The following is an 18,805-nucleotide window of genomic DNA, read 5'->3' on the forward strand; positions in this document are numbered from 1 at the left end:
CTTCATCACTCCACTTTCAGGCACCCCAAAATAATACTTGAACTCACAATACATGGATTAGGAGGCCAGTTTCTTAGGCCACTGTGGCACTGTGTGATCAGCATGACCTATACGAACTGATAAAACGGATTCAAAAAAAGAATCACGAAGGGCAGAGAGACATGCCCATGAAAGTATACTTTTTGTTAATCTCTATTTGCACTTCCTTTCTAAAAATTCAATAGCTTCAACATCTTTGTTACATGAACTCTCTTCTTCTTTCCCAAACTGCCTTCATCCACCCCAGATGGGACGCGAACCCACAATCCCTGGCTTAGAAGGCCAGTGCCTTATCGATTAGGCCACTAGGGTACATGCCCATGATATTTTGCTTTTTTTGAACGCTGGTTGCAATTAATTTGTAAAAAGAAAGATTGTTAGCAGTTTTTATATTTCTGTTTGCTGAAAACAAACTGGATAGAAGAGGATGGTTTCGATCCATAAATCACTGGGTTAACTGCTCAGCATACTTGCACTTCATCACTCCACTTTCAGGCACCCCAAAATAATACTTGAACTCACAATACATGGATTAGGAGGCCAGTTTCTTAGGCCACTGTGGCACTGTGTGATCAGCATGACCTATACGAACTGATAGAAGCAGATTCAAAAAAAGAATCACGAAGGGCAGAGAGACATGCCCATGAAAGTATACTTTTTGTTAATCTCTATTTGCACTTCCTTTCTAAAAATTCAATAGCTTCAACATCTTTGTTACATGAACTCTCTTCTTCTTTCCCAAACTGCCTTCATCCACCCCAGATGGGACTCGAACCCACAATCCCTGGCTTAGAAGGCCAGTGCCTTATCCATTAGGCCACTAGGGTACTGGCCGAAATCTATCTTGATAGCAGAGAGTGGTTTCGATCCATCGACCTCTGGGTTACGGGGCCATCACGCTACCGCTGCACCTCTGTAATCAGTGTGACCTATACAAACTGACAGAAGCAGTCAAACAAAGAATCACAGAGGGCACTGAGACATGCCCATGAAATTATGCTATTTTTTATTTATGGTTGCAATTAATTTCTAAAAATAAAAATGGATTGCAGAGGATGGTTTCATCCATCAACCTCTGGGCCCATCACGTTTCCGCAGCGCCACTCTGCTTCAACCCACGGAGGGCACTGAGACATGCCATTGATATTATGCTTTTTTTTATCCCTGGTTGCAGTTCACTTCTGAAAATAAAAATGGATTGCAGAGGATGGTTTCAATCTATAGGCCTCTGGGTTATGGGCCCAGCACGCTTCTGCTGGGACACTCTGTTTTCAGCCACCCCTGACAAGACTTAAACTCACAATCTCTGGCTTGGGAGGCCAGTTTTTTAGGCATCTGGGGCATGGTGTAATAGCATGACCTATACGAACTGATAGAAACAGTAAAAAAAAGAATCACCAAGGGCAATGAGACATGCCGAAGATATTATGCTTTTTTTGATCGCTGGTTGCAATTAATTTCTAAAAATAAAAATTGTTAGCTGAGGATGGCTTCAGGTCATCAACCTCTGGGCCCAGCTCGTTTCCACAGCGCCACAACCCACCCCAGAAGGGACTCGAAAGCTCAATCCCTGGCATGGGAGGCCGGTTTTTTAGGCATCTGGGGCATGGTGTTATAGCATGACCTATACGAACTGATAGAAACAGTAAAAAAAAAGAATCACCAAGGGCAATGAGACATGCCGAAGATATTATGCTTTTTTTGATCGCTGGTTGCAATTAATTTCTAAAAATAAAAATTGTTAGCTGAGGATGGCTTCAGTTCATCGACCTCTGGGCCCAGCACGTTTCCACAGCGCCACAACCCAACCCAGAAGGGACTCGAACCCTCAATCCCTGGCTTAGGAGGCCAGTGCCTTATCCATTAGGCCACTGGGGCACTGCGAAGATAGAATGACCTATACGAACTGATACAAGCAGTAAGGAAAATATATAATGGAAGGCAATGAGAAATGCCCATGAAATTATGCTTTGCCCATGAAATTATGCTTTTTTTTATTTATGGTTGCACTTCATTGCTAAAAATAAAACTGGATAGCAGAGGATGGTTTCCATCCATCGACCTCTGGGTTATGGGCCCAGCACGCTTCCGCTGGGAAACTCTGCAGCCGCCCCTGACAAGAATTAAACTCACAATCCCTGGCATGGGAGGCCAGTTTTTTAGGCATCTGGGGCATGGTGTTATAGCATGACCTATACGAACTTATAGAAACAGTAAAAAAAAGAATCACGTAGGGCACTGAGACATGCCCATGATATTTTGCTTTTTTTGAACGCTGGTTGCAATTAATTTGTAAAAATAAAGATTGTTAGCAGTTTTTATATTTCTGTTTGCTGAAAACAAACTGGATAGAAGAGGATGGTTTCGATCCATAAATCACTGGGTTAACTGCTCAGCATACTTGCACTTCATCACTCCACTTTCAGGCACCCCAAAATAATACTTGAACTCACAATACATGGATTAGGAGGCCAGTTTCTTAGGCCACTGTGGCACTGTGTGATCAGCATGACCTATACGAACTGATAGAAGCAGATTCAAAAAAAGAATCACGAAGGGCAGAGAGACATGCCCATGAAAGTATACTTTTTGTTAATCCCTATTTGCACTTCATTTCTAAAAATTCAATAGCTTCAACATCTTTGTTACATGAACTCTCTTCTTCTTTCCCAAACTGCCTTCATCCACCCCAGATGGGACTCGAACCCACAATCCCTGGCTTAGAAGGCCAGTGCCTTATCCATTAGGCCACTAGGGTACTGGCCGAAATCTATCTTGATAGCAGAGAGTGGTTTCGATCCATCGACCTCTGGGTTACGGGGCCATCACGCTACCGCTGCACCTCTGTAATCAGTGTGACCTATACAAACTGACAGAAGCAGTCAAACAAAGAATCACAGAGGGCACTGAGACATGCCCATGAAATTATGCTATTTTTTATTTATGGTTGCAATTAATTTCTAAAAATAAAAATGGATTGCAGAGGATGGTTTCATCCATCAACCTCTGGGCCCATCACGTTTCCGCAGCGCCACTCTGCTTCAACCCACGGAGGGCACTGAGACATGCCATTGATATTATGCTTTTTTTTATCCCTGGTTGCAGTTCACTTCTGAAAATAAAAATGGATTGCAGAGGATGGTTTCGATCTATAGGCCTCTGGGTTATGGGCCCAGCACGCTTCTGCTGGGACACTCTGTTTTCAGCCACCCCTGACAAGACTTAAACTCGCAATCTCTGGCTTGGGAGGCCAGTTTTTTAGGCATCTGGGGCATGGTGTAATAGCATGACCTATACGAACTGATAGAAACAGTAAAAAAAAAGAATCACCAAGGGCAATGAGACATGCCGAAGATATTATGCTTTTTTTGATCGCTGGTTGCAATTAATTTCTAAAAATAAAAATTGTTAGCTGAGGATGGCTTCAGGTCATCAACCTCTGGGCCCAGCTCGTTTCCACAGCGCCACAACCCACCCCAGAAGGGACTCGAATGCTCAAGCCCTGGCATGGGAGGCCGATTTTTTAGGCATCTGGGGCATGGTGTTATAGCATGACCTATACGAACTGATAGAAACAGTAAAAAAAAGAATCACCAAGGGCAATGAGACATGCCGAAGATATTATGCTTTTTTTGATCGCTGGTTGCAATTAATTTCTAAAAATAAAAATTGTTAGCTGAGGATGGCTTCAGTTCATCGACCTCTGGGCCCAGGACGTTTCCACAGCGCCACAACCCACCCCAGAAGGGACTCGAACCCTCAATCCCTGGCTTAGGAGGCCAGTGCCTTATCCATTAGGCCACTGGGGCACTGCGAAGATAGAATGACCTATACGAACTGATAGAAGCAGTAAGGAAAATATATAATGGAAGGCAATGAGAAATGCCCATGAAATTATGCTTTGCCCATGAAATTATGCTTTTTTTCATTTATGGTTGCACTTCATTGCTAAAAATAAAACTGGATAGCAGAGGATGGTTTCCATCCATCGACCTCTGGGTTATGGGCCCAGCACGCTTCCGCTGGGAAACTCTGCAGCCGCCCCTGACAAGAATTAAACTCACAATCCCTGGCATGGGAGGCCAGTTTTTTAGGCATCTGGGGCATGGTGTTATAGCATGACCTATACGAACTTATAGAAACAGTAAAAAAAAGAATCACGTAGGGCACTGAGACATGCCCATGATATTTTGCTTTTTTTGAACGCTGGTTGCAATTAATTTGTAAAAAGAAAGATTGTTAGCAGTTTTTATATTTCTGTTTGCTGAAAACAAACTGGATAGAAGAGGATGGTTTCGATCCATAAATCACTGGGTTAACTGCTCAGCATACTTGCACTTCATCACTCCACTTTCAGGCACCCCAAAATAATACTTGAACTCACAATACATGGATTAGGAGGCCAGTTTCTTAGGCCACTGTGGCACTGTGTGATCAGCATGACCTATACGAACTGATAGAAGCAGATTCAAAAAAAGAATCACGAAGGGCAGAGAGACATGCCCATGAAAGTATACTTTCTGTTAATCTCTATTTGCACTTCATTTCTAAAAATTCAATAGCTTCAACATCTTTGTTACATGAACTCTCTTCTTCTTTCCCAAACTGCCTTCATCCACCCCAGATGGGACTTGAACCCACAATCCCTGGCTTAGAAGGCCAGTGCCTTATCCATTAGGCCACTAGGGTACTTGCCAAAATCTATCTTGATAGCAGAGAGTGGTTTCGATCCATCGACCTCTGGGTTACGGGGCCATCACGCTACCGCTGCACCTCTGTAATCAGTGTGACCTATACAAACTGACAGAAGCAGTCAAACAAAGAATCACAGAGGGCACTGAGACATGCCCATGAAATTATGCTATTTTTTATTTATGGTTGCAATTAATTTCTAAAAATAAAAATGGATTGCAGAGGATGGTTTCATCCATCAACCTCTGGGCCCATCACGTTTCCGCAGCGCCACTCTGCTTCAACCCACGGAGGGCACTGAGACATGCCATTGATATTATGCTTTTTTTTATCCCTGGTTGCAGTTCACTTCTGAAAATAAAAATGGATTGCAGAGGATGGTTTCAATCTATAGGCCTCTGGGTTATGGGCCCAGCACGCTTCCGCTGGGAAACTCTGCAGCCGCCCCTGACAAGAATTAAACTCACAATCCCTGGCATGGGAGGCCAGTTTTTTAGGCATCTGGGGCATGGTGTTATAGCATGACCTATACGAACTTATAGAAACAGTAAAAAAAAGAATCACGTAGGGCACTGAGACATGCCCATGATATTTTGCTTTTTTTGAACGCTGGTTGCAATTAATTTGTAAAAAGAAAGATTGTTAGCAGTTTTTATATTTCTGTTTGCTGAAAACAAACTGGATAGAAGAGGATGGTTTCGATCCATAAATCACTGGGTTAACTGCTCAGCATACTTGCACTTCATCACTCCACTTTCAGGCACCCCAAAATAATACTTGAACTCACAATACATGGATTAGGAGGCCAGTTTCTTAGGCCACTGTGGCACTGTGTGATCAGCATGACCTATACGAACTGATAGAAGCAGATTCAAAAAAAGAATCACGAAGGGCAGAGAGACATGCCCATGAAAGTATACTTTTTGTTAATCCCTATTTGCACTTCATTTCTAAAAATTCAATAGCTTCAACATCTTTGTTACATGAACTCTCTTCTTCTTTCCCAAACTGCCTTCATCCAGCCCAGATGGGCCTCGAACCCACAATCCCTGGCTTAGAAGGCCAGTGCCTTATCCATTAGGCCACTAGGGTACTGGCCGAAATCTATCTTGATAGCAGAGAGTGGTTTCGATCCATCGACCTCTGGGTTACGGGGCCATCACGCTACCGCTGCACCTCTGTAATCAGTGTGACCTATACAAACTGACAGAAGCAGTCAAACAAAGAATAACAGAGGGCACTGAGACATGCCCATGAAATTATGCTATTTTTTATTTATGGTTGCAATTAATTTCTAAAAATAAAAATGGATTGCAGAGGATGGTTTCATCCATCAACCTCTGGGCCCATCACGTTTCCGCAGCGCCACTCTGCTTCAACCCACGGAGGCCACTGAGACATGCCATTGATATTATGCTTTTTTTTATCCCTGGTTGCAGTTCACTTCTGAAAATAAAAATGGATTGCAGAGGATGGTTTCGATCTATAGGCCTCTGGGTTATGGGCCCAGCACGCTTCTGCTGGGACACTCTGTTTTCAGCCACCCCTGACAAGACTTAAACTCGCAATCTCTGGCTTGGGAGGCCAGTTTTTTAGGCATCTGGGGCATGGTGTAATAGCATGACCTATACGAACTGATAGAAACAGTAAAAAAAAAGAATCACCAAGGGCAATGAGACATTGCGAAGATATTATGCTTTTTTTGATCGCTGGTTGCAATTAATTTCTAAAAATAAAAATTGTTAGCTGAGGATGGCTTCAGGTCATCAACCTCTGGGCCCAGCTCGTTTCCACAGCGCCACAACCCACCCCAGAAGGGACTCGAATGCTCAATCCCTGGCATGGGAGGCCGATTTTTTAGGCATCTGGGGCATGGTGTTATAGCATGACCTATACGAACTGATAGAAACAGTAAAAAAAAGAATCACCAAGGGCAATGAGACATGCCGAAGATATTATGCTTTTTTTGATCGCTGGTTGCAATTAATTTCTAAAAATAAAAATTGTTAGCTGAGGATGGCTTCAGTTCATCGACCTCTGGGCCCAGGACGTTTCCACAGCGCCACAACCCACCCCAGAATGGACTCGAACCCTCAATCCCTGGCTTAGGAGGCCAGTGCCTTATCCATTAGGCCACTGGGGCACTGCGAAGATAGAATGACCTATACGAACTGATAGAAGCAGTAAGGAAAATATATAATGGAAGGCAATGAGAAATGCCCATGAAATTATGCTTTGCCCATGAAATTATGCTTTTTTTCATTTATGGTTGCACTTCATTGCTAAAAATAAAACTGGATAGCAGAGGATGGTTTCCATCCATCGACGTCTGGGTTATGGGCCCAGCACGCTTCCGCTGGGAAACTCTGCAGCCGCCCCTGACAAGAATTAAACTCACAATCCCTGGCATGGGAGACCAGTTTTTTAGGCATCTGGGGCATGGTGTTATAGCATGACCTATACGAACTTATAGAAACAGTAAAAAAAAGAATCACGTAGGGCACTGAGACATGCCCATGATATTTTGCTTTTTTTGAACGCTGGTTGCAATTAATTTGTAAAAAGAAAGATTGTTAGCAGTTTTTATATTTCTGTTTGCTGAAAACAAACTGGATAGAAGAGGATGGTTTCGATCCATAAATCACTGGGTTAACTGCTCAGCATACTTGCACTTCATCACTCCACTTTCAGGCACCCCAAAATAATACTTGAACTCACAATACATGGATTAGGAGGCCAGTTTCTTAGGCCACTGTGGCACTGTGTGATCAGCATGACCTATACGAACTGATAGAAGCAGATTCAAAAAAAGAATCACGAAGGGCAGAGAGACATGCCCATGAAAGTATACTTTTTGTTAATCTCTATTTGCACTTCCTTTCTAAAAATTCAATAGCTTCAACATCTTTGTTACATGAACTCTCTTCTTCTTTCCCAAACTGCCTTCATCCACCCCAGATGGGACTCGAACCCACAATCCCTGGCTTAGAAGGCCAGTGCCTTATCCATTAGGCCACTAGGGTACTTGCTGAAATCTATCTTGATAGCAGAGAGTGGTTTTGATCCATCAACCTCTGGGCCCATCACGTTTCCGCAGCGCCACTGCTTCAACCCACGGAGGGCACTGAGACATGCCATTGATATTATGCTTTTTTTTATCCCTGGTTGCAGTTCACTTCTGAAAATAAAAATGGATTGCAGAGGATGGTTTCAATCTATAGGCCTCTGGGTTATGGGCCCAGCACGCTTCTGCTGGGACACTCTGTTTTCAGCCACCCCTGACAAGACTTAAACTCACAATCTCTGGCTTGGGAGGCCAGTTTTTTAGGCATCTGGGGCATGGTGTAATAGCATGACCTATACGAACTGATAGAAACAGTAAAAAAAAGAATCACCAAGGGCAATGAGACATGCCGAAGATATTATGCTTTTTTTTATCGCTGGTTGCAATTAATTTCTAAAAATAAAAATTGTTAGCTGAGGATGGCTTCAGGTCATCAACCTCTGGGCCCAGCTCGTTTCCACAGCGCCACAACCCACCCCAGAAGGGACTCGAAAGCTCAATCCCTGGCATGGGAGGCCGGTTTTTTAGGCATCTGGGGCATGGTGTTATAGCATGACCTATACGAACTGATAGAAACAGTAAAAAAAAGAATCACATAGGGCACTGAGACATGCCGAAGATATTATGCTTTTTTTGATCGCTGGTTGCAATTAATTTCTAAAAATAAAAATTGTTAGCTGAGGATGGCTTCATTTCATCGACCTCTGGGCCCAGCACGTTTCCACAGCGCCACAACCCACCCCAGAAGGGACTCGAACCCTCAATCCCTGGCTTAGGAGGCCAGTGCCTTATCCATTAGGCCACTGGGGCACTGCGAAGATAGAATGACCTATACGAACTGATAGAAGCAGTAAGGAAAATATATAATGGAAGGCAATGAGAAATGCCCATGAAATTATGCTTTGCCCATGAAATTATGCTTTTTTTCATTTATGGTTGCACTTCATTGCTAAAAATAAAACTGGATAGCAGAGGATGGTTTCCATCCATCGACCTCTGGGTTATGGGCCCAGCACGCTTCCGCTGGGAAACTCTGCAGCCGCCCCTGACAAGAATTAAACTCACAATCCCTGGCATGGGAGGCCAGTTTTTTAGGCATCTGGGGCATGGTGTTATAGCATGACCTATACGAACTTATAGAAACAGTAAAAAAAAGAATCACGTAGGGCACTGAGACATGCCCATGATATTTTGCTTTTTTTGAACGCTGGTTGCAATTAATTTGTAAAAAGAAAGATTGTTAGCAGTTTTTATATTTCTGTTTGCTGAAAACAAACTGGATAGAAGAGGGTGGTTTCGATCCATAAATCACTGGGTTAACTGCTCAGCATACTTGCACTTCATCACTCCACTTTCAGGCACCCCAAAATAATACTTGAACTCACAATACATGGATTAGGAGGCCAGTTTCTTAGGACACTGTGGCACTGTGTGATCAGCATGACCTATACGAACTGATAGAAGCAGATTCAAAAAAAGAATCACGAAGGGCAGAGAGACATGCCCATGAAAGTATACGTTTTGTTAATCTCTATTTGCACTTCCTTTCTAAAAATTCAATAGCTTCAACATCTTTGTTACATGAACTCTCTTCTTCTTTCCCAAACTGCCTTCATCCACCCCAGATGGGACTCGAACCCACAATCCCTGGCTTAGAAGGCCAGTGCCTTATCCATTAGGCCACTAGGGTACTTGCCGAAATCTATCTTGATAGCAGAGAGTGGTTTCGATCCATCGACCTCTGGGTTACGGGGCCATCACGCTACCGCTGCTCCTCTGTAATCAGTGTGACCTATACAAACTGACAGAAGCAGTCAAACAAAGAATCACAGAGGGCACTGAGACATGCCCATGAAATTATGCTATTTTTTATTCATGGTTGCAATTAATTTCTAAAAATAAAAATGGATTGCAGAGGATGGTTTCATCCATCAACCTCTGGGCCCATCACGTTTCCGCAGCGCCACTCTGCTTCAACCCACGGAGGGCACTGAGACATGCCATTGATATTATGCTTTTTTTTATCCCTGGTTGCAGTTCACTTCTGAAAATAAAAATGGATTGCAGAGGATGGTTTCAATCTATAGGCCTCTGGGTTATGGGCCCAGCACGCTTCCGCTGGGACACTCTGTTTTCAGCCACCCCTGACAAGAATTAAACTCACAATCTCTGGCTTGGGTGGCCAGTTTTTTAGGCATCTGGGGCATGGTGTTATAGCATGACCTATACGAACTGATAGAAAAAGTAAAAAAAAAGAATCACCAAGGGCAATGAGACATGCCGAAGATATTATGCTTTTTTTGATCGCTGGTTGCAATTAATTTCTAAAAATAAAAATTGTTAGCTGAGGATGGCTTCAGTTCATCGACCTCTGGGCCCAGCACGTTTCCACAACGCCACAACCCACCCCAGAAGGGACTCGAACCCTCAATCCCTGGCTTAGGAGGCCAGTGCCTTATCCATTAGGCCACTGGGGCACTGCGAAGATAGAATGACCTATACGAACTGATAGAAGCAGTAAGGAAAATATATAATGGAAGGCAATGAGAAATGCCCATGAAATTATGCTTTGCCCATGAAATTATGCTTTTTTTGATTTATGGTTGCACTTCATTGCTAAAAATAAAACTGGATAGCAGAGGATGGTTTCCATCCATCGACCTCTGGGTTATGGGCCCAGCACGCTTCTGCTGGGAAACTCTACAGCCGCCCCTGACAAGAATTAAACTCACAATCCCTGGCATGGGAGGCCAGTTTTTTAGGCATCTGGGGCATGGTGTTATAGCATGACCTATACGAACTTATAGAAACAGTAAAAAAAAGAATCACTTAGGGCACTGAGACATGCCCATGATATTTTGCTTTTTTTGAACGCTGGTTGCAATTAATTTGTAAAAATAAAGATTGTTAGCAGTTTTTATATTTCTGTTTGCTGAAAACAAACTGGATAGAAGAGGATGGTTTCGATCCATAAATCACTGGGTTAACTGCAAGGGCAGATAGACATGCCCATGAAAGTATACTTTTTGTCAATCCCTATTTGCACTTCCTTTCTAAAAATTCAATAGCTTCAACATCTTTGTTACATGAACTCTCTTCTTCTTTCCCAAACTGCCTTCATCCACCCCAGATGGGACTTGAACCCACAATCCCTGGTTTAGAAGGCCAGTGCCTTATCCATTAGGCCAATAGGGTACTTGCCAAAATCTATCTTGATAGCAGAGAGTGGTTTCGATCCATCGACCTCTGGGTTACGGGGCCATCACGCTACCGCTGCACCTCTGTAATCAGTGTGACCTATACAAACTGATAGAAGCAGTCAAACAAAGAATCACAGAGGGCACTGAGACATGCCCATGAAATTATGCTATTTTTTATTTATGGTTGCAATTAATTTCTAAAAATAAAAATGGATTGCAGAGGATGGTTTCATCCATCAACCTCTGCGCCCATCACGTTTCCGCAGCGCCACTCTGCTTCAACCCACGGAGGGCACTGAGACATGCCATTGATATTATGCTTTTTTTTATCGCTGGTTGCAGTTCACTTCTGAAAATAAAAATGGATTGCAGAGGATGGTTTCAATCTATAGGCCTCTGGGTTATGGGCCCAGCACGCTTCCGCTGGGACACTCTGTTTTCAGCCACCCCTGACAAGACTTAAACTCACAATCTCTGGCTTGGGAGGCCAGTTTTTTTATGCATCTGGGGCATGGTGTAATAGCATGACCTATACGAACTGATAGAAACAGTAAAAAAAAAGAATCACCAAGGGCAATGAGACATGCCGAAGATATTATGCTTTTTTTGATCGCTGGTTGCAATTAATTTCTAAAAATAAAAATTGTTAGGTGAGGATGGCTTCAGTTCATCGACCTCTGGGCCCAGCACGTTTCCACAGCGCCACAACCCACCCCAGAAGGGACTCGAACCCTCAATCCCTGGCTTAGGAGGCCAGTGCCTTATCCGTTAGGACACTGGGGCACTGCGGCGATAGAATGACCTATACGAACTGATAGAAGCAGTAAGGAAAATATATAATGGAAGGCAATGAGAAATGCCCATGAAATTATGCTTTGCCCATGAAATTATGCCTTTTTTCATTTATGGTTGCACTTCATTGCTAAAAATAAAACTGGATAGCAGAGGATGGTTTCCATCCATCGACCTCTGGGTTATGGGCCCAGCACGCTTCCGCTGGGAAACTCTGCAGCCGCCCCTGACAAGAATTAAACTCACAATCCCTGGCATGGGAGGCCAGTTTTTTAGGCATCTGGGGCATGGTGTTATAGCATGACCTATACGAACTTATAGAAACAGTAAAAAAAAGAATCACGTAGGGCACTGAGACATGCCCATGATATTTTGCTTTTTTTGAACGCTGGTTGCAATTAATTTGTAAAAAGAAAGATTGTTAGCAGTTTTTATATTTCTGTTTGCTGAAAACAAACTGGATAGAAGAGGATGGTTTCGATCCATAAATCACTGGGTTAACTGCTCAGCATACTTGCACTTCATCACTCCACTTTCAGGCACCCCAAAATAATACTTGAACTCACAATACATGGATTAGGAGGCCAGTTTCTTAGGCCACTGTGGCACTGTGTGATCAGCATGACCTATACGAACTGATAGAAGCAGATTAAAAAAAAGAAGCACGAAGGGCAGAGAGACATGCCCATGAAAGTATACTTTTTGTTAATCCATATTTGCACTTCATTTCTGAAAATTTAATAGCTTGAACATCTTTGTTACATGAACTCTCTTCTTCTTTCCCAAACTGCCTTCATCCACCCCAGATGGGACTCGAACCCACAATCCCTGTCTTAGAAGGCCAGTGCCTTATCCATTAGGCCACTAGGGTACTTGCCAAAATCTATCTTGATAGCAGAGAGTGGTTTCGATCCATCGACCTCTGGGTTACGGGGCCATCACGCTACCTCTGCACCTCTGTAATCAGTGTGACCTATACAAACTGACAGAAGCAGTCAAACAAAGAATCACAGAGGGCACTGAGACATGCCCATGAAATTATGCTATTTTTTATTTATGGTTGCAATCAATTTCTAAAAATAAAAATGGATTGCAGAGGATGGTTTCATCCATCAACCTCTGGGCCCATCACGTTACCGCAGCGCCACTCTGCTTCAACCCACGGAGGGCACTGAGACATGCCATTGCTATTATGCTTTTTTTTATCCCTGGTTGCAGTTCATTTCTGAAAATAAAAATGGATTGCAGAGGATGGTTTCAATCTATAGGCCTCTGGGTTAGGGGCCCAGCACGCTTCCGCTGGGACACTCTGTTTTCAGCCACCCCGACAAGACTTAAACTCACAATCTCTGGCTTGGGAGGCCAGTTTTTTTAGGCATCTGGGGCATGGTGTAATAGCATGACCTATACGAACTGATAGAAACAGTAAAAAAAAGAATCACCAAGGGCAATGAGACATGCCGAAGATATTATGGTTTTTTTGATCGCTGGTTGCAATTAATTTCTAAAAATAAAAATTATTAGCTGAGGATGGCTTCAGTTCATCGACCTCTGGGCCCAGCACGTTTCCACAGCGCCACAACCCACCCCAGAAGGGACTCGAACCCTCAATCCCTGGCTTAGGAGGCCAGTGCCTTATCCATTAGGCCACTGGGGCACTGCGAAGATAGAATGACCTATACGAACTGATAGAAGCAGTAAGGAAAATATATAATGGAAGGCAATGAGAAATGCCCATGAAATTATGCTTTGCCCATGAAATTATGCTTTTTTTCATTTATGGTTGCACTTCATTGCTAAAAATAAAACTGGATAGCAGAGGATGGTTTCCATCCATCGACCTCTGGGTTATGGGCCCAGCACGCTTCCGCTGGGAAACTCTGCAGCCGCCCCTGACAAGAATTAAACTCACAATCCCTGGCATGGGAGGCCAGTTTTTTAGGCATCTGGGGCATGGTGTTATTGCATGACCTATACGAACTTATAGAAACAGTAAAAAAAAGAATCACGTAGGGCACTGAGACATGCCCATGATATTTTGCTTTTTTTGAACGCTGGTTGCAATTAATTTGTAAAAATAAAGATTGTTAGCAGTTTTTATATTTCTCTTTGCTGAAAACAAACTGGATAGAAGAGGATGGTTTCGATCCATAAATCACTGGGTTAACTGCTCAGCATACTTGCACTTCATCACTCCACTTTCAGGCACCCCAAAATAATAATTGAACTCACATGGATTAGGAGGCCAGTTTCTTAGGCCACTGTGGCACTGTGTGATCAGCATGACCTATACGAACTGATAGAAGCAGATTCAAAAAAAGAATCACGAAGGGCAGAGAGACATGCCCATGAAAGTATACTTTTTGTTAATCTCTATTTGCACTTCCTTTCTAAAAATTCAATAGCTTCAACATCTTTGTTACATGAACTCTCTTCTTCTTTCCCAAACTGCCTTCATCCACCCCAGATGGGACTTGAACCCACAATCCCTGGCTTAGAAGGCCAGTGCCTTATCCATTAGGCCAATAGGGTACTTGCCAAAATCTATCTTGATAGCAGAGAGTGGTTTCGATCCATCGACCTCTGGGTTACGGGGCCATCACGCTACCTCTGCACCTCTGTAATCAGTGTGACCTATACAAACTGACAGAAGCAGTCAAACAAAGAATCACAGAGGGCACTGAGACATGCCCATGAAATTATGCTATTTTTTATTTATGGTTGCAATCAATTTCTAAAAATAAAAATGGATTGCAGAGGATGGTTTCATCCATCAACCTCTGGGCCCATCACGTTACCGCAGCGCCACTCTGCTTCAACCCACGGAGGGCACTGAGACATGCCATTGCTATTATGCTTTTTTTTATCCCTGGTTGCAGTTCATTTCTGAAAATAAAAATGGATTGCAGAGGATGGTTTCAATCTATAGGCCTCTGGGTTAGGGGCCCAGCACGCTTCCGCTGGGACACTCTGTTTTCAGCCACCCCGACAAGACTTAAACTCACAATCTCTGGCTTGGGAGGCCAGTTTTTTTAGGCATCTGGGGCATGGTGTAATAGCATGACCTATACGAACTGATAGAAACAGTAAAAAAAAGAATCACCAAGGGCAATGAGACATGCCGAAGATATTATGGTTTTTTTGATCGCTGGTTGCAATTAATTTCTAAAAATAAAAATTATTAGCTGAGGATGGCTTCAGTTCATCGACCTCTGGGCACAGCACGTTTCCACAGCGCCACAACCCACCCCAGAAGGGACTCGAACCCTCAATCCCTGGCTTAGGAGGCCAGTGCCTTATCCATTAGGCCACTGGGGCACTGCGAAGATAGAATGACCTATACGAACTGATAGAAGCAGTAAGGAAAATATATAATGGAAGGCAATGAGAAATGCCCATGAAATTATGCTTTGCCCATGAAATTATGCTTTTTTTCATTTATGGTTGCACTTCATTGCTAAAAATAAAACTGGATAGCAGAGGATGGTTTCCATCCATCGACCTCTGGGTTATGGGCCCAGCACGCTTCCGCTGGGAAACTCTGCAGCCGCCCCTGACAAGAATTAAACTCACAATCCCTGGCATGGGAGGCCAGTTTTTTAGGCATCTGGGGCATGGTGTTATTGCATGACCTATACGAACTTATAGAAACAGTAAAAAAAAGAATCACGTAGGGCACTGAGACATGCCCATGATATTTTGCTTTTTTTGAACGCTGGTTGCAATTAATTTGTAAAAATAAAGATTGTTAGCAGTTTTTATATTTCTCTTTGCTGAAAACAAACTGGATAGAAGAGGATGGTTTCGATCCATAAATCACTGGGTTAACTGCTCAGCATACTTGCACTTCATCACTCCACTTTCAGGCACCCCAAAATAATAATTGAACTCACATGGATTAGGAGGCCAGTTTCTTAGGCCACTGTGGCACTGTGTGATCAGCATGACCTATACGAACTGATAGAAGCAGATTCAAAAAAAGAATCACGAAGGGCAGAGAGACATGCCCATGAAAGTATACTTTTTGTTAATCTCTATTTGCACTTCCTTTCTAAAAATTCAATAGCTTCAACATCTTTGTTACATGAACTCTCTTCTTCTTTCCCAAACTGCCTTCATCCACCCCAGATGGGACTTGAACCCACAATCCCTGGCTTAGAAGGCCAGTGCCTTATCCATTAGGCCAATAGGGTACTTGCCAAAATCTATCTTGATAGCAGAGAGTGGTTTCGATCCATCGACCTCTGGGTTACGGGGCCATCACGCTACCGCTGCACCTCTGTAATCAGTGTGACCTATACAAACTGATAGAAGCAGTCAAACAAAGAATCACAGAGGGCACTGAGACATGCCCATGAAATTATGCTATTTTTTATTTATGGTTGCAATTAATTTCTAAAAATAAAAATGGATTGCAGAGGATGGTTTCATCCATCATCCTCTGCGCCCATCACGTTTCCGCAGCGCCACTCTGCTTCAACCCACGGAGGGCACTGAGACATGCCATTGATATTATGCTTTTTTTTATCCCTGGTTGCAGTTCACTTCTGAAAATAAAAATGGATTGCAGAGGATGGTTTCAATCTATAGGCCTCTGGGTTATGGGCCCAGCACGCTTCCGCTGGGAAACTCTGCAGCCGCCCCTGACAAGACTTAAACTCACAATCTCTGGCTTGGGAGGCCAGTTTTTTTATGCATCTGGGGCATGGTGTAATAGCATGACCTATACGAACTGATAGAAACAGTAAAAAAAAAGAATCACCAAGGGCAATGAGACATGCCGAAGATATTATGCTTTTTTTGATCGCTGGTTGCAATTAATTTCTAAAAATAAAAATTGTTAGGTGAGGATGGCTTCAGTTCATCGACCTCTGGGCCCAGCACGTTTCCACAGCGCCACAACCCACCCCAGAAGGGACTCAAACCCTCAATCCCTGGCTTAGGAGGCCAGTGCCTTATCCGTTAGGACACTGGGGCACTGCGGCGATAGAATGACCTATACGAACTGATAGAAGCAGTAAGGAAAATATATAATGGAAGGCAATGAGAAATGCCCATGAAATTATGCTTTGCCCATGAAATTATGCTTTTTTTCATTTATGGTTGCACTTCATTGCTAAAAATAAAACTGGATAGCAGAGGATGGTTTCCATCCATCGACCTCTGGGTTATGGGCCCAGCACGCTTCCGCTGGGAAACTCTGCAGCCGCCCCTGACAAGAATTAAACTCACAATCCCTGGCATGGGAGGCCAGTTTTTTAGGCATCTGGGGCATGGTGTTATAGCATGACCTATACGAACTGATAGAAACAGTAAAAAAAAGAATCACGTAGGGCACTGAGACATGCCCATGATATTTTGCTTTTTTTGAACGCTGGTTGCAATTAATTTGTAAAAAGAAAGATTGTTAGCAGTTTTTATATTTCTGTTTGCTGAAAACAAACTGGATAGAAGAGGATGGTTTCGATCCATAAATCACTGGGTTAACTGCTCAGCATACTTGCACTTCATCACTCCACTTTCAGGCACCCCAAAATAATACTTGAACTCACAATACATGGATTAGGAGGCCAGTTTCTTAGGACACTGTGGCACTGTGTGATCAGCATGACCTATACGAACTGATAGAAGCAGATTCAAAAAAAGAATCACGAAGGGCAGAGAGACATGCCCATGAAAGTATACTTTTTGTTAATCTCTATTTGCACTTCCTTTCTAAAAATTCAATAGCTTCAACATCTTTGTTACATGAACTCTCTTCTTCTTTCCCAAACTGCCTTCATCCACCCCAGATGGGACTCGAACCCACAATCCCTGGTTTAGAAGGCCAATAGGGTACTTGCCAAAATCTATCTTGATAGCAGAGAGTGGTTTCGATCCATCGACCTCTGGGTTACGGGGCCATCACGCTACCGCTGCACCTCTGTAATCAGTGTGACCTATACAAACTGATAGAAGCAGTCAAACAAAGAATCACAGAGGGCACTGAGACATGCCCATGAAATTATGCTATTTTTTATTTATGGTTGCAATTAATTTCTAAAAATAAAAATGGATTGCAGAGGATGGTTTCATCCATCAACCTCTGCGCCCATCACGTTTCCGCAGCGCCACTCTGCTTCAACCCACAGAGGGCACTGAGACATGCCATTGATATTATGCTTTTTTTTATCCCTGGTTGCAGTTCACTTCTGAAAATAAAAATGGATTGCAGAGGATGGTTTCAATCTATAGGCCTCTGGGTTATGGGCCCAGCACGCTTCCGCTGGGACACTCTGTTTTCAGCCACCCCTGACAAGACTTAAACTCACAATCTCTGGCTTGGGAGGCCAGTTGTTTTATGCATCTGGGGCATGGTGTAATAGCATGACCTATACGAACTGATAGAAACAGTAAAAAAAAAGAATCACCAAGGGCAATGAGACATGCCGAAGATATTATGCTTTTTTTGATCGCTGGTTGCAATTAATTTCTAAAAATAAAAATTGTTAGGTGAGGATGGCTTCAGTTCATCGACCTCTGGGCCCAGCACGTTTCCACAGCGCCACAACCCACCCCAGAAGGGACTCGAACCCTCAATCCCTGGCTTAGGAGGCCAGTGCCTTATCCATTAGGACACTGGGGCACTGCGGCGATAGAATGACGTATACGAACTGATAGAAGCAGTAAGGAAAATATATAATGGAAGGCAATGAGAAATGCCCATGAAATTATGCTTTTTTTCATTTATGGTTGCACTTCATTGCTAAAAATAAAACTGGATAGCAGAGGATGGTTTCCATCCATCGACCTCTGGGTTATGGGCCCAGCACGCTTCCGCTGGGAAACTCTGCAGCCGCCCCTGACAAGAATTAAACTCACAATCCCTGGCATGGGAGGCCAGTTTTTTAGGCATCTGGGGCATGGTGTTATAGCATGACCTATACGAACTTATAGAAACAGTAAAAAAAAGAATCACGTAGGGCACTGAGACATGCCCATGATATTTTGCTTTTTTTGAACGCTGGTTGCAATTAAT

General features: G+C 43.3%; 12 non-coding genes across 12 annotated transcripts; all 12 read right to left on the reverse strand.

Moving 5' to 3' along the window:
- Positions 1–793: 793 nt before the first annotated feature.
- On the reverse strand, positions 794–866 carry trnar-ucu (transfer RNA arginine (anticodon UCU)). Its single transcript has one exon. It is a non-coding gene; the product is annotated as a tRNA-Arg (tRNA).
- A 978-nt stretch (positions 867–1,844) lies between these two features.
- On the reverse strand, positions 1,845–1,917 carry trnar-ccu (transfer RNA arginine (anticodon CCU)). Its single transcript has one exon. It is a non-coding gene; the product is annotated as a tRNA-Arg (tRNA).
- Positions 1,918–2,724: 807 nt separating this feature from the next.
- trnar-ucu (transfer RNA arginine (anticodon UCU)) lies at positions 2,725–2,797 on the reverse strand. The gene has a single exon. It is a non-coding gene; the product is annotated as a tRNA-Arg (tRNA).
- Positions 2,798–3,775: 978 nt separating this feature from the next.
- On the reverse strand, positions 3,776–3,848 carry trnar-ccu (transfer RNA arginine (anticodon CCU)). Its single transcript has one exon. It is a non-coding gene; the product is annotated as a tRNA-Arg (tRNA).
- An 807-nt stretch (positions 3,849–4,655) lies between these two features.
- On the reverse strand, positions 4,656–4,728 carry trnar-ucu (transfer RNA arginine (anticodon UCU)). Its single transcript has one exon. It is a non-coding gene; the product is annotated as a tRNA-Arg (tRNA).
- A 2,953-nt stretch (positions 4,729–7,681) lies between these two features.
- trnar-ucu (transfer RNA arginine (anticodon UCU)) lies at positions 7,682–7,754 on the reverse strand. Its single transcript has one exon. It is a non-coding gene; the product is annotated as a tRNA-Arg (tRNA).
- A 778-nt stretch (positions 7,755–8,532) lies between these two features.
- On the reverse strand, positions 8,533–8,605 carry trnar-ccu (transfer RNA arginine (anticodon CCU)). The gene has a single exon. It is a non-coding gene; the product is annotated as a tRNA-Arg (tRNA).
- Positions 8,606–9,412: 807 nt separating this feature from the next.
- trnar-ucu (transfer RNA arginine (anticodon UCU)) lies at positions 9,413–9,485 on the reverse strand. Its single transcript has one exon. It is a non-coding gene; the product is annotated as a tRNA-Arg (tRNA).
- A 714-nt stretch (positions 9,486–10,199) lies between these two features.
- Positions 10,200–10,272, reverse strand: trnar-ccu (transfer RNA arginine (anticodon CCU)). Its single transcript has one exon. It is a non-coding gene; the product is annotated as a tRNA-Arg (tRNA).
- A 3,099-nt stretch (positions 10,273–13,371) lies between these two features.
- Positions 13,372–13,444, reverse strand: trnar-ccu (transfer RNA arginine (anticodon CCU)). Its single transcript has one exon. It is a non-coding gene; the product is annotated as a tRNA-Arg (tRNA).
- Positions 13,445–15,032: 1,588 nt separating this feature from the next.
- Positions 15,033–15,105, reverse strand: trnar-ccu (transfer RNA arginine (anticodon CCU)). Its single transcript has one exon. It is a non-coding gene; the product is annotated as a tRNA-Arg (tRNA).
- Positions 15,106–18,339: 3,234 nt separating this feature from the next.
- Positions 18,340–18,412, reverse strand: trnar-ccu (transfer RNA arginine (anticodon CCU)). Its single transcript has one exon. It is a non-coding gene; the product is annotated as a tRNA-Arg (tRNA).
- Positions 18,413–18,805: the final 393 nt, after the last annotated feature.

Source organism: Salmo salar, chromosome 07 (genome assembly GCF_965601325.2).
Source record: "Salmo salar chromosome 07, fSalSal1, whole genome shotgun sequence".
In the NCBI taxonomy this organism is placed as follows: domain Eukaryota; kingdom Metazoa; phylum Chordata; class Actinopteri; order Salmoniformes; family Salmonidae; genus Salmo; species Salmo salar.